Source organism: Dromaius novaehollandiae, chromosome 21 (assembly GCF_036370855.1).
Source record: "Dromaius novaehollandiae isolate bDroNov1 chromosome 21, bDroNov1.hap1, whole genome shotgun sequence".
NCBI lineage: Eukaryota > Metazoa > Chordata > Aves > Casuariiformes > Dromaiidae > Dromaius > Dromaius novaehollandiae.
In genome coordinates this window covers 9,624,162-9,639,344 of record NC_088118.1, presented here as the reverse complement: position 1 = coordinate 9,639,344, position 15,183 = coordinate 9,624,162, and the positions used below count along the sequence as shown (strand labels likewise).

At 56.1% G+C, this 15,183-nt stretch overlaps 2 non-coding genes across 2 annotated transcripts; one reads left to right on the top strand and one right to left on the bottom strand.

Moving 5' to 3' along the window:
* Positions 1 to 4,537: 4,537 nt before the first annotated feature.
* Positions 4,538 to 4,609, bottom strand: TRNAA-CGC (transfer RNA alanine (anticodon CGC)). Its single transcript has one exon. It is a non-coding gene; the product is annotated as a tRNA-Ala (tRNA).
* Positions 4,610 to 9,265: 4,656 nt separating this feature from the next.
* On the top strand, positions 9,266 to 9,337 carry TRNAV-CAC (transfer RNA valine (anticodon CAC)). Its single transcript has one exon. It is a non-coding gene; the product is annotated as a tRNA-Val (tRNA).
* Positions 9,338 to 15,183: the final 5,846 nt, after the last annotated feature.

The following is a 15,183-nucleotide window of genomic DNA, read 5'->3' as shown; positions in this document are numbered from 1 at the left end:
CCGGCGCCCAAGCAGGCCTCACTTCAAAGCCTTGACATCCTCCCTCCCGGAGTGTGACGCATAGGAATGCAAACTGCTTGTAACTCCCTTATCTTTCCAGTCTGCACCAGCTCTGGGGCCCTTTCTCACTGAACTAGGGAGTGCGGCCTAAGGCTTCAGCAAATTTAGCTACTCATGCTAAACAAGTTTTATAAAAGTTGTGCTAAGTGGCAATAATTTACAGTCCAGGTGCCAAACTCTCTGCCCGATCGTGCCCTGGTTTGGTGCAAGCTCGGTGTGTCCCAGGTGGTTGCAGGAGTTCAGTCCTGTTTCCGCTGGGAACAGATGGCTTGGTCGGGGTACTGGTTTGCTTGCACCTTATGTACCAAGAAATGTTTAAGGCAAAAGTACACTCATCTGTCCGCCACAGACGCCCTGGGCACAGGCTGCTGAGACACACCCATCGCCCCCCCAGCAAGGGCTGGGGCAAAGGCCAACCCTCCAGACTTTCCCAGGCAGAAGAGGAACAGCATCAGCAGTCTTGCTGAGGCTCAGACAAGCCAAAGGCCCAATCTGAGAGCAGGTGCTGGCCACTGCAGCAGCACTCTCTCCCCACAGGTAGCTGCTGCCCAGCAAAAGCCCCTCCTGGCACAGGCCCCTCTCCCAGCAGGCTGCAAGCACTTCCTCTGAAGAAAGAAGGCTATTGGTCCACAAGCAGCAGGCAACCTCTTCTCTGCCCATGCTGCTGCAACCTGCCAGCGGTGCAGGCAGACGCGAGATGCCAAGCACAGGCAAGGAGAACTGGCACCTCCGAGAGTCCCTTGTCCTCGGGGGAACATTGGTGCCGTGATGGGGAAGGGCCACCTGCTTCCCACTTCCAGCAGCTCTGCGAGGCTTTGCCAGGGAGCTTGGACTTCCCCTCTACATCAGGCTCTCAGCAGTCCTCATCCCAGGCAGCCATTTCCTGAGGCTCTTTCAAAGAGCCCTCTCTGCTGTCACAGGTCAGGCACTGAGGGCCACTGCGCTCAGCAGGCCAGCAAAGGTGCTGCACATAGGGCAGTTGCCACAGGCCAGGTCGTGGCCACATGCCACGAGCATCAAGAGCTGCTCTAGGTCATTTGACTGAAAGCACGCACACAACACTGCCTCACCACACGCATCCTAATACCCATTGCTGACTCCTGCCACCACATTGAGTCCTGCAATGAGCCAGCAGATTCCTGGGCACTGGAACCTGCATTCCAGTGGTGGCAACAAGGGCCAGGAAATGGCTTCAGAAAGAATGAGATGGCGGCTATCTTTTTGGAGTCTATGGAAGAGCTGCGTTTCCCTCTCGGGAAGAGCAGTGGAAGGGAGCTCTCCCTGGGCAGCTGGAAGCGCACAATAGCCCTGCGTGACACTCAGCAGGCAAGCACGCTGCAAGAGCAAGATTTGGAGAGACACGCGGGCACAGGCAGCCTCTCTGATTTGCTGCCTTGTCTGCCTCCTGTTAGCTGGAGGAAGGGAGCGCTCCACAGTCCAATCCCGCACAGCTCCTGCAAATGCCCAAGCAGACTTCCTCGAGCCCTGCGCAGTGCACTGCCTCCAAGCTCTGCACTAGCACCACAACACAGCACCGCACACTTCAACCTCAGCATGGCCCTCCCCGCTGACCTCTCCTGCAAATGCCGCTGCCACAGCTCCCAAGATGGAGCAGCCCCAAGACAATTTCCACCATGCCCCTTGAGGGCCTGACAAGCACCAGATGCCTGAGGTCACGGCAAGCTTTCAGAGGACACCTCCAAACACCTAGCAGCACCCCCGGAGTCAGCACAAGGCAGAACACAGCCAACCTGGGAGCTCCACAAAGGCAGGGTTTTCTCCACCCCAAAAGCACAGGACAGCTTCGCTTTTGTCTCAGCACTGCTGAAGCTCATGCAGCCTCCTCAGAAAGCTCCCGATGCAACACCAATGGCCACCACAAAGGGAGAAACAAGGGCAGCAGGGGCGGAGCAAGAGGCAGGCAGAGCTTTGTTGCACTGCATGGGAAAGTGGTTGGGCCAGCACCAGGCTACTCGGTTGCCTGCAGTCTCTTGCCAGTAGGACGTGCAGGCCAGTGCGGCCAGAGAGATCACTAGTGCTTTGGGGCTCTCCTGTCTCCCTTGTGGCCTGAGCAGGCTGCAGAGTGGTGCCCCTCTCTTTGCTAGGCCCCTTCTCTCACTCTCCTTGGCCAAGAGGCATCCTAGGGTCTCACCATGCCTGTCTTCTCCATCCTGCCTTTCTTCAGGCCCTGTTGAGGCAGTGTTAGGGAGCGGAGCGGCAGACACAGGCACTCGACGAGCCCGCGAAGCAGAGCAGTGAGTGGTGTCAGCACCAAAGCCGGGCAGATAAGGTGCAAAGCAAGGGCTGGAAGGACGGTCAGAGGAAGGCCAGGAGGAGGTCTCCGTACCAAGTAGAGGTGCAGCTGCTGGGTGCTTCCATGGTTCAGTGTGCTGAGGTGCAGGCACTGGTGCCCCCGCATGTCCTGCGATAATGCCCTGCTCGGTAGCCATCGATAGCCCTGCTGGCCTCGCAGGAGTGTGTTCATGCCCAAGGACAGCCTGCCGAGAGCCTGCCGAGAGCCCTTGGCTGCAGGCAGCTCTGTGCTCTGGCAGGGGGCCCGGGAGGCTGCGCCTCTTCTGCTGCCCCGGGGCATTGTGACTGCGTTGCCGGGGGACAGCACTGTGACATCGGGGCCCCGGGGCCCCGCCACAACCTCCCCTGCCAGCTGCCTGCTGGCCCAGCATCAGCGCATGGCACAAGGTCCCTGGGGTGCCAGCCCTCGCGCAGTCCCTGTGCCCAGGACGCCAGGGCAGCTGGTCCTCTCCTTGCCCGGCTGCACACTGGGCGTGGCCGGCAAAGCCTGCTGGGCTCCTTGCTCTGTGTCCCTGTGCACCAGGGTGTCCCTGTCACCGCAGAAAGGGCAGCAGTCCAGTCACATGCTGGCATTGGCAAGTGGCTTCTCTCGCGGCTCCACCAGCAGCCGGGGAGCTTGGCAGAGCTGGGCACAGTGCCAGCAGCTGGGCAGCAGTGACCTGCTGGCAGCTGGAGGTGGGCGTGTTGGAGGGGAGGGGCGAGCTCAGTTGTTCTGGGCACCAGAGCGTGGCCCCGGGCCACGGGTGCAGGCCCATCTTCCACCCTGCCGCACAGCATCAGTGCCAGGGCCCTAGCTGGACTTCTTCAGGCACAGAACAGCAGCAGGTCCAGCAAAGAAGGGCTCTCTCTTCTCAACACGGCTTCAGCAGAAGCACAACCTCTGGAAGCTTACACAGTGGCTCCTGTGGCTGTCAACACTACGACCATGCCCTGAGACAGCTGCTGCCAGGCCTTCCAGCTGTTGGCGTCTGCAGGTTGAATCACATGTGCCTAGGATTTTCCAAAAGGCCGGCCTCTAAACCTCCTCTCTTTAATAGGCTCCTGAAGCAAGCCATTTCTGACTGCCAAACTGGGAGCAGGCTTCTTCAAGACAAAGTTGGGGGACAGCCAGCTGTGGGCTTAGCTGCCTGCGTGGGGTGCAACTCCAAGGCAGCATTCCCATGAAAGTCTCCGAGGCCAATGCAGGTGACCAGGGACTGAGAAGCTGTTGTCTCAACCAACCTGGCCAAGCACAGACGAGGAGGTTCACCTGTCTGATTGAGAAAGCCTTTGGGAGCAACAGTTCAGTGTTTGTCTGTTTGCTTGTTTGTTTGTTTTTTCCTTGATGGCAGCAATGAGAGGAAATGGCAGTTAGCAAGGCTCTGGAAGTGCAAAGGCTGGAGCACTTTCTGGAGTTGGAGTCTGTAGGAAAGCTGCCATTTCCAAGTGCCTTTATCAGTGTTGGGAAGGTGTTACGGAAATTAGGCTTGTCAGCCACCATAACAGGGCCCGACCCTAGGTTCCCGCAGAAAAAATCAGAGCCAAATCAAAGCAAATTAAATAATTAAATTTTAATGACACATGTTTAATAATTACATCTCGAGCTGGGTGCCTCCGAAAAGGGACCCTGAACAAAGAAATTCCTGGGCAATTAGAGCTTTTTTAAACTAAGTTTCCCACCCCTCACATAGTAGTTCAGACCCATAGCAATTTTTAGGTCTGTGGTTTCCTGCTCCATATTGGGTCTCATCGTTGTTCCCAGGCAGGCTGTTTTTCTCCCTTCTCTTTACTGTTGTGGTTTCTGCTTATGGTTGTTCCTTCATTTCTTGTTGGGTCTTACTGTTGTCTCTCAAGGTCCTGACAGGGAGGAGGTGATTCCAAATCATAACAATTTACACCGCCCCACCAGTGACCTGAGGCTTTGTCCCTCAAGGTCCTAATGCCCTGCACTGGTCTTATTTCAAAGCCTTGACACCCTCCCTTTCAGAGTGTGAGACACAGGAATGCAGACTGCTTGTAGCTTCCTTATCTTCCCAGCTTGAACCAGCTCTGACGCCCTGGGAGCTGCCCTCCCCACAGGGCATCCTCTCAGAGGGCAAGACCCCCATTTCTGTAGAGGAGCAATGCATGTAGTAGCCAGCCCTGACGCCAGTCTGGGGAGGAAGATGCAGGCCAAAAGCAGCCCTGGAGATGCTGGGGATTGAACCCAGGGCCTCCTGCATGCGAAGCAGGCGCTCTTCCACTGAGCTACATCCCCTTGCAGCCTGCTGAGGCCTGGCATGTCCTCTCGTCCCCTGATGTGCCCTTTGCCCAGCACAGGCCTGCTGTGCCCTGGTGCTGAGAGCTGCAGCACAAAACAGCACTGGAACCCTCCTGCTGGGCTGCAGTTTGGGGTGGGGGAAGTTTGTGCTTGTCTGAACTTCAGGAGATTCCTCTCTGCCCATCTCCAGCCCCTCAATTTCCCTCTGAACAGGAACAACCAGCCAAGCCTGGGAGGCTGTTACTGCCTGATTCCTCCCCGGTTTGTACCATGACTCCCATGTTGTGTCTCAGAGGGGTGCTGCCATGAGCTTGTCCTTGCAGAGCTCTTCATGTCAGGCGAGAAACCCCCTATTTGTTGGATTTCTTCCCTCTGTGGGATGTTCTGCCCAGGGCTTCCTAGTTCTCTTCTTGATGGCACCAGAGTTTTGTCTTCTCACTGTCATGGCCTACATCTGCCACATGGCCAGCTGCAGACCCCTGCACTATGGCACCCTCCTGGGCTCCAGAGCTTGGGCCCGGGGTGGTGCTTTGTCCACACAGTACTGCCCACAGTAGATACCTTCCCAATGCCACCATGTCAAGGCCACATTGTGGAGCAGCTCTCCTGTGCAGTCCCCCAGCTCCTCAGGCTCTGCTGCTCAGCTCAGCGACACTGGCCTCCAGAATAGCGTGTCTGTAACGACTGGTGATCTCCTCATTGCAACATCCAAAGACCGGACTCTCAATCTACAATCTAGGTAAAGAAAATGCTGCAGCATCTGCACCACAAAGCGTGTCTGCTGCTTAGCTTGGCTTCTGCATGGGCTTGGGGGGACAAGTCATGGCGTGCTGTTAGGAAGAAGGGTTGTTTCAGGTGTGGTGGCCTGCTGCCCAGCAGCTGTGGAGATGGGGACTGGTCACTGAGCTAGCAAGCCAAGGTTGTCGCACATGAGGCCAAGCTCCGTTGCAAGAGGAGAGGGTGTGTGTGCCTTCTGCCCCCTGGCACAGTGCTCCCCTCCCACGCACAGGGAACACCTTCAGGAGCAACCTCCTGCACATCTGCCTGGGTATGGGCACAGCTGGCGCAGGGAAGAGAGCTCAAAGGGGAGGGCTGAAGTACCTCAGCTGGGAGCAGGGCTCAAAGGGATGGGCCGAAGTAGCTCAGCTGGGAGAGCGTTAGATTGTCCCTGGTTCAAGCCCGGGCTTCGGCAATGGGGCCCTTGTCAATGGGATCCTTGTTGGTTCCCCTTGGCTCTTTTGCAGAGCTGCTCTGTCTTCTCCCAGCCTCCACCAACCCTGGCTGCATCCCACCCCACAGCTGGGGGGAGCAGGCAGCCAGGACCTAGCTGGATGGGGCTCACCCCTGCTCTGACACCTCCCATCCTGCCTTCCCTCATGTCTCTGTGCCCAAGGGAGGAGCTTGGTGGTACCATGGGGGACCTCAAATGGTGGGAGAGGCATTTGGGTGCTGCACTGGTTCCAGATGCTGGTGGAGCTGGTCATGAGTCCCTCTCCAGGGGGATCCCCCTTTGCCAGATGGGGCCTTCTGGCCTCTCCTGACCCTGCAGAGCCCATGGTGCCTCTGAGCTCCTTGGTTCAGCCTCCTGCCTTGGAATGACTCCACCCGGGATGGGCTCTGGTCTGGTGAGGCCCTGCTCCTCACCCACCCAGCCCCACATGTGGTCCCTGGAGGTCTCCTGAGCTGTCCTGGAAGCTTCATGGTCCCCTCCAGGATGGGTGTGCACCATCAGCCCTGCTGCCTGGGGCAAGTCCCAGTAGAGAAGTTGGAGACCATAAGAGGGTAACACGTGCTTTACTGATGGTGGATGATCGAGGTCTGCAAGAGTCTCCTTGGGGCATCCTTGAGCTCCTCCTTCCTCATGCTGTGGACGAGAGGCTTTGCAGGAGCATTGAGAAGGGCAGAGCGCAACTACCCCCCACCCCTTATCTTAGGCCCCAGCTGACCACAACTAACTGACAGCACCCAGTGCTGACCAGGGGGAACTAAGCCATACTGGTTGCAACTGGTGAGGCCAGAAATGGACATGAGATCAGCAAGAAGGGGTATATGTTCCCCAAGAGGGCATGAACTCTGCAAAAAGGTATATCTCCACACCAAATATCGTAGGACCTGAGTCAAACTCCATGCCCATACATAGCGCTGCAGCCTAGAGCCCATAGAGCTCTCCTGCATGGCAGTGGGTTGCACGGTGGTGAATCTCCTCTTGAGCAGGGACGCCTCTGAAGGTTACTCTCCGGGAGTTAAGAGAACCTCTCACAAAAAAAAATCTTGGAAAGGTAAGAAACCGAGACTTGGTCAATAACAAATATGCAGTATGAGTTGCTTGCTATGACTACACTGTATTGCTATCTTCAATAAACATGTTTGCAACAAATCCAGAGTTAATACCCTCCCTGCCCCATGACAATTCAGAAGGCCTTTTTCAGAGGAGACTTCCTTTTTACTTTTTTTTTTTTTAAGACTTTGCTCTAACCTTTTTCTGGGATGCTAATAAAATAGTATCTTTCTTAAGAGAGAGAGTTTGTTGCTTTCTTTGGGGATGAAAAAGAACCATCATGTCCTGGTGCAAAGCAGGAGCACTGGCTACAGGAGGCACTGGGCAAGAGGAGGAAGATAGATCCCATGAGGATGAGGTGGATGTTTCAAGGCAGTGTCTGGGGTGTCGCAAAAGGTCCCCCAAAGCTCAGCACAGTGGTAGTAGCCTGACTCGTTGTCAGTCTAGGCAGGATCCAACTTTGATGAAATGTCAGCCTGTCAGCGTGCTCGTCTCTGGTAGGAGAAGGGAGAGAAACAGCACAGAGGGGCCTGGCTGCAGCCCCTGATGAACATGCCTCTGCATCAGCTCGGTCCTGCTGACAGAGCACAAGGCAGGGTAGAAATTCAGTGATTCCTTGGGGTCTAGCAGGGAGGTTGAAAAAGTGACAGTAAGACCGAATTCACAACAGCCCCAGATCACCAACGGGCAGTCATATTTGCTCTCCAAATTTACCTTCCTTTGCATTTCCTGAACATGCCCCACAGACTTGGCTTTTGTGTCCCCTCTCCTCTCTCTAGCAGCTCACAGCACAACTAGCTTGATGCTCCCCACTTGCCTCACCCAAAGCTACTCACCCATCAGGCTGCCCTGTCCAGCCCAGCTGCAGCACCTTGCAGCCCTCCATCCCTGCACAGAGGCAGAAGGCCTGCTCCTGCAAGCCCACAAGCTGCTTTGCTCCTCTTGCCAACTCTTGCTGCTGCTGAACCCTGCCCTCCCATCGGCAGCTCAGCTGCAGCTGCAGCCCAGGACATCTTGCTCTGTCTCCAGTCTCAGCCTCTCTCCAGCCAACATGTCAGACCAAGGACTGAGCACAGACTGGACACAGAGCGCTGTGCTCTCCCCGGAGGTTGTTCCTGTGGTGGACGAAGGACTGACCCTGCCATGGGGGGGACTCTGGCAGAGCTGTCTGCATGTCACACACATGTCTGAATTGCTTTCACATTCCCACACAGTGGCTGGAGCAGGGACTCATCCAGTCTCTGGCACTGCCCCATGGCACCACACCTGCCTTTCTCCCCATTCTGTAACGAGATGTACAGACACAACCACCCAGCATGGACAAACACGCTTCCCTCTCCTGTCCTTCCCATCAGGGAAGAGCATGGCACCACCATTTCAGCTCAGCTTCAACAGGATGCTCGTGCATCCTTCATGCTGCTCTCCAGCTTCTCTGGCCATCTTACATGGTCCAGAAAGGAGGTCCCACAGCAATGGGCATGTCCCATCCAGCAGCAGATCAGCTGTCCCAGAGCCAGCTGCCCAGGGATGTAGCTCCAGAGAAGTTTGACTTTTGTTGTGACCAAGCACACGAGAGGAGCGGGCAAAAGGGGCTGTCCATCCAAGCAAGGTTAACAGGCAAACATGCTCCCCCGCTGTGCCACAGAGACGCCAGCCTGGGGCTGTCCTGGAGCAGCTCCGGCCAGTGTCAGGACAGTCCCCAGTGCTGTGGGAATGGGAATGGGAATGTCCCTGAGCCCAGCCATGACCCCAAGCCCAGCCATGTCCCCAGCACCAAGGAAGGCAATGCTGCCCTTCACCCACTGCTGGGTGCTGGTGGGCAGAGCGGTGCAGGGGGAGGCCTGATGCCTGGCTGAGGGGCTGTGGGCACTTCCCTGCCCACCATCAGCTCTGCCTGATCCTCTGGCCCCTCCACCATAAATGCAGGGGGCAATCAGGGCTGTGGGCACCTCACCCCACGGAGGCCATTTCCCTCACCTTCTTCACCACTGCTGCTGGTGTTGGGGACAGATATGATGCACACAGGAGTGCTGCATGGGGTGGCAGAGGGGACTCAGGAGAGGCATTTGCTCCTCTCCATCCACCCTCCCTGTGAGGGACAGAGCATGTGAGCAGCGCCTGCAGCAAGAGTCTGCTGCTGCCCCCATTGACTGCAGAGCCGTTGAAGAGGCAGTGCTGTGTGGTGCAGCCCCATTGCAGGAGCAGTGCCCAGCTGAGAGACCATCCCAACTTCCCCCATCCCTGCCCACAGCCCAGCAGGAGGGTTCCAGTGCTGTTTTGTGCTGCAGCTCTTGGCACCAGGGCACAGTAGGGCTGTGCTTGGCAAAGGGCACACCAGGGGACGAGAGGACATGCCAGGCCTCAGCAGGCTGCAAGGGGATGTAGCTCAGTGGAAGAGCGCCTGCTTCACATGCAGGAGGCCCTGGCTTCAATCCCCAGCATCTCCAGGGCTGCTTTTGGCCTGCATCTCCCTCCCCAAACTGGTGTGAAGGCTGACATCTAGATGCATTGCTCCTCTACAGAAATGGGGGTCCTGTCCTCTGACAGGATGGCCTGTGTGGAGGGGAGCTCCCAGGGTGGGAGGTGACCATCTGAAATGGCACCCCTAAAGCTGACACTGAGGGGACATGGGCTTTTGTGTCACTACCATTGCAACAACCTCATTGACCAGCAACAGGCAAACAGGCAGGAGCTGGGAGGTCATCAAGTGCATCAAAATGTCCTCTCAGGAGACACCACTACCCTGTGGGACAGGAGGGGGTGGCATGTATGTGGTGGTGACAGGCCTGGATGGTACCTGAGAGGTTCTTTTAGCTGTAGCATCAGGATTGCCCTGGGCAGGCAGGAAGACCCTGTGAGGGCATCAAGTGCATCAGATGCACCCAATCACTGGGCATGAGAACTCAGCAGGAGGGGAGAGGGGAGGCAGGTGGAGGGGACCACTGGGGCCATTAACTGGTGACTTGCTACTGTCCCAGCAGCACCTAACCAGCAGCAGATGAGCATTAACTGGGGTCACTGCAGGTGGCAGCAGCTGATTCAGCAGCTGGGGAGTCTCTTGATGGGCTCCAGTGACACTTGCAGAAATTAGGGAAAAATGGGAGATGGAGCAAACACTCCCTGGCCCCCAGTCAGGGCCTTTTTCACATTCAAATGCCCCAGGAGACTGTTGGGGAAGAAATATCACTACTGACAGTCTGTGTCCCCACCCAACCCCAAGTTTCTCCCCATAACTCTGTCTGCTCCCTCTTTTTCCCCATCGGCCTGACGAACCCCATGTTGGTGCTGTGTCTTAAGCAGAAGGCGCTCCTGCTCTACGAAGTACACGCAGCTGGACACACATGTTCTCCTCAATGACCACTATTTCCTGCCAAATTGCAGCCCTACGTCTAATCTCTAGCTTACCCATCTTTGCAGAGAGAAAGAAGGGTCTCACAGGGCGAGCCTGGGTCCAAGGCACACAAGAACTGCTGCTGCAAGCCTGGCCTGGCCAAGTTACTTGGCCCTCCAAACCAGTGGGGCTGCACCTGTATCCAGGAGCACTAGGAACACCAGGAACACCAGGAACATCCAGGACAACCAGGCCTGATGCCATCCCAGCAAGGATGTGGAGGTGCTGCCAAGACCTACTGTCCAAGGGGCTGTGGAGGGCCCCATCCATCCTCTCATGGATGGATTGATCCTGAGGGATCACTGCTCCCAGCACCTGCATTTGCAATTTGCAACTTGCAGCTATGTTTGTGATTTACAATTTGCACCTGCATTTGCAATTTGCACCTCAAGCCACCTGGTAAGGAAGATAACCAGCATTTCTAGCTGACAGCCTCCCCTGTTGCCCTTGTTGCTTCTTGAAGGGCTCCTCACCTCCTCATGGTACCCTGCAGTTCCCTGACATCTTGCAGTGCCCACCCTGACCCCATGCCTGCTGGGACACCTCACCTCAGTCACCCTGAAGGTGCCCAGCCACCAGTTCTGGGGCACATCAGAGCATGGAAAATCCAAATTCGACCTCGAGTAGGAGTGTTTGCACCAAGAAGGGGTCAAACACTGCGACCTGGGGGTTCCATCCTTGGAGACGTTCAAACCTCGAGCAGGCCAGCCCCCAGCCCCCCGCGTGACGGGCAGACATATGTGTATTTTGTTTCATACTTGGTACAAAAGAGGCTGCAAACACTCTCTTCTACAGCAATATTATGCAGCAGGCTGGAAGAAGGATGAATTTTTAATGTTTTCTCCCTAGCAAACGCGCCTCTCCAAATTCACTTGAACTTTTTACTTTCTGTCTTGCAAGGAAACTCCCAGACGGGGGTTTTGACCAAGATGGGACCAGCCCCTTTGAGTTATTCCCCTAAAAAAACATCTAGCAATGCCAAAGGAGCAACTTTCCCAAGGTTCCTTCGCTTTTCTGAAGAGCTTCAAGCAAACCCAGGAACCGGCAACTCCCATTTATCAATCCATCAAGAGCTGCTCTACGTCATTTGACTGAAAGCACACACACAACACTGCCTCACAACACACATCCTAATACCCATTGATGACTCCTGCCACCACACTGAGTCCTTCAATGAGCCAGCAGATTACTGGCTCCCAAGATGGAGCAGCCCCAAGACAATTTCCACCATGCCCCTTGAGGGCCTGACAAGCACCAGATGCCTGAGGTCACGGCAAGCTTTCAGAGGACACCTCCAAACACCTAGCAGCACCCCCGGAGTCAGCACAATGTGGAACACAGCCAACCTGGGAGCTCCACAAAGGCAGGGTTTTCTCCACCCCAAAAGCACAGGACAGCTTCGCTTTTGTCTCAGCACTGCTGAAGCTCATGCAGCCTCCTCAGAAAGCTCCCGATGCAACACCAATGGCCACCACAAAGGGAGAAACAAGGGCAGCAGGGGTGGAGCAAGAGGCAGGCAGAGCTTTGTTGCACTGCATGGGAAAGTGGTTGGGCCAGCACCAGGCTACTCGGTTGCCTGCAGTCTCTTGCCAGTGGGACGTGCAGGCCAGTGCGGCCAGAGAGATCACCAGTGCTTTGGGGCTCTCATGTCTCCCTCGTGGCCTGAGGAGGCTGCAGAGTGGTGCCCTCTCTTTGCTAGGCCCCTTCTCTCACTCTCCTTGGCCAAGAGGCATCCTAGGGTCTCACCATGCCTGTCTTCTCCATCCTGGGTTTCTTCAGGCCCTGTTGAGGCAGTGTTAGGGAGCGCAGCGGCAGACACAGGCACTCGACGAGCCCGCGAAGCAGAGCAGTGAGTGGTGTCAGTACCAAAGCCGGGCAGATAAGGTGCAAAGCAAGGGCTGGAAGGACGGTCAGAGGAAGGCCAGGAGGAGGTCTCCGTACCAAGTAGAGGTGCAGCTGCTGGGTGCTTCCATCGTTCAGTGTGCTGAGGTGCAGGCACTGGTGCCCCCGCATGTCCTGCGATAATGCCCTGCTCGGTAGCCATCGATAGCCCTGCTGGCCTCGCAGGAGTGTGTTCGTGCCCAAGGACAGCCTGCCGAGAGCCTGCCGAGAGCCCTTGGCTGCAGGCAGCTCTGTGCTCTGGCAGGGGGCCCGGGAGGCTGCGCCTCTTCTGCTGCCCCGGGGCATTGTGACTGCGTTGCCGGGGGACAGCACTGTGACATCGGGGCCCCGGGGCCCCGCCACAGCCTCCCCTGCCAGCTGCCTGCTGGCCCAGCATCAGCGCATGGCACAAGGTCCCTGGGGTGCCAGCCCTCGCGCAGTCCCTGTGCCCAGGACGCCAGGGCAGCTGGTCCTCTCCTTGCCCGGCTGCACACTGGGCGTGGCCGGCAAAGCCTGCTGGGCTCCTTGCTCTGTGTCCCTGTGCACCAGGGTGTCCCTGTCACCGCAGAAAGGGCAGCAGTCCAGTCACATGCTGGCATTGGCAAGTGGCTTCTCTCGCAGCTCCACCAGCAGCCGGGGAGCTTGGCAGAGCTGGGCACAGTGCCAGCAGCTGGGCAGCAGTGACCTGCTGGCAGCTGGAGGTGGGCGTGTTGGAGGGGAGGGGCGAGCTCAGCTGTTCTGGGCACCAGAGCGTGGCCCCGGGCCACGGGTGCAGGCCCATCTTCCACCCTGCCGCACAGCATCGGTGCCAGGGCCCTAGCCAGACTTCCTCAGGCACAAAACAGCAGCAGGTCCAGCAAAGAAGGGCTCTCTCTTCTCAACACGGCTTCAGCAGAAGCACAACCTCTGGAAGCTTACACAGTGGCTCCTGTGGCTGTCAACACTATGACCATGCCCTGAGACAGCTGCTGCCAGGCCTTCCAGCTGTTGGCGTGTGCAGGTTGAACCACATGTGCCTAGGATTTTCCAAAAGGCCGGCCTCTAAACCTCCTCTCTTTAATAGGCTCCTGAAGCAAGCCATTTCTGACTGCCAAACTGGGAGCAGGCTTCTTCAAGACAAAGTTGGGGGACAGCCAGCTGTGGGCTTAGCTGCCTGCGTGGGGTGCAACTCCAAGGCAGCATTCCCATGAAAGTCTCCGAGGCCAATGCAGGTGACCAGCGATTGAGAAGCTGTTGTCTCAACCAACCTGGCCAAGCACAGACGAGGAGGTTCACCTGTCTGATTGAGAAAGCCTTTGGGAGCAACAGTTCAGTGTTTGTCTGTTTGCTTGTTTGTTTGTTTTTTCCTTGATGGCAGCAATGAGAGGAAATGGCAGTTAGCAAGGCTCTGGAAGTGCAAAGGCTGGAGCACTTTCTGGAGTTGGAGTCTGTAGGAAAGCTGCCATTTCCAAGTGCCTTTATCAGTGTTGGGAAGGTGTTACGGAAATTAGGCTTGTCAGCCACCATAACAGGGCCCGACCCTAGGTTCCCGCAGAAAAAATCAGAGCCAAATCAAAGCAAATTAAATAATTAAATTTTAATGACACATGTTTAATAATTACATCTCGAGCTGGGTGCCTCCGAAAAGGGACCCTGAACAAAGAAATTCCTGGGCAATTAGAGCTTTTTTAAACTAAGTTTCCCACCCCTCACATAGTAGTTCAGACCCATAGCAATTTTTAGGTCTGTGGTTTCCTGCTCCATATTGGGTCTCATCGTTGTTCCCAGGCAGGCTGTTTTTCTCCCTTCTCTTTACTGTTGTGGTTTCTGCTTATGGTTGTTCCTTCATTTCTTGTTGGGTCTTACTGTTGTCTCTCAAGGTCCTGACAAGGAGGAGGTGATTCCAAATCATAACAATTTACACCGCCCCACCAGTGACCTGAGGCTTTGTCCCTCAAGGTCCTAATGCCCTGCACTGGTCTTATTTCAAAGCCTTGACACCCTCCCTTTCAGAGTGTGAGACACAGGAATGCAGACTGCTTGTAGCTTCCTTATCTTCCCAGCTTGAACCAGCTCTGACGCCCTTTTCTTACTGGACTAAGGAAAAGTTCATTATTTAACTAAGTGCAGCCTAAGGCTTCAGCAGATTTAGCTCCTCATGCTAAGCAACTTTTATAGAAGTTGTGCTAAGCAGCTACCTCCAGACAGTTTCAGTTCGCTTATTCTTTAAGTCACCTTCACCTGTTCCTCTCACCTCCTCTCCAAGCTCTCCTAGCTGCTGGGCAGCCTCTGTGATGCCATCAATGACCTCATACTGCCAGCCTGCCCACTGCTGGCCAATCATGGAAGTGTAACGGAAGTGACCTGACAACCAGCACACCAGTGCTTTCGCCTGCCTCTCCTGCTCGTGCTCCCACCTCCCCAGCTGCTGAATCAGCTGCTGCCACCCGCAGTGACCTCAGTTCCTGCTCGTCTGCTGCTGGTTGGGCGCTGCTGGGACAGTAGTGATTCACCAGTGATGTCCCAGTGGTCCCCTCCACCTGCCTCCCCTCTCCCCTCCTGCTGAGCTCTCATGCCCCATGGTTGGGTGCATCTGATGCACTTGATGCCCTCACAGGGTCTTCCTGCCTGCCCAGGGCAATCCTGATGCTACAGCTAAAAGAACCTCTCAGGTACCATCCAGGCCTGTCAGCACCACATACATGCCACCCCCTCCTGTCCCGCAGGGTAGTGATGTTTCCTAAGAGGACATTTTGATGCACTTGATGACCTCCCAGCTCCTGCCTGTTTGCCTGTTGCTGGTCAATGAGGTTGTTGCAATGGTAGTGACACAAAAGCCCATGTCCCCTCAGTGTCAGTTTTAACTCCCTCTCCCCTTGGCCAGGGATGTCATTTCAGATGGTCACCTCCCACCCTGGGAGCTGCCCTCCCCACAGGGCATCCTCTCAGAGGGCAAGACCCCCATTTCTGTAGAGGAGCAATGCAGCTAGTTGCCAGCCCTGACGCCAGTCTGGGGAGGAAGATGCAGGCCAAAAGCAGCCC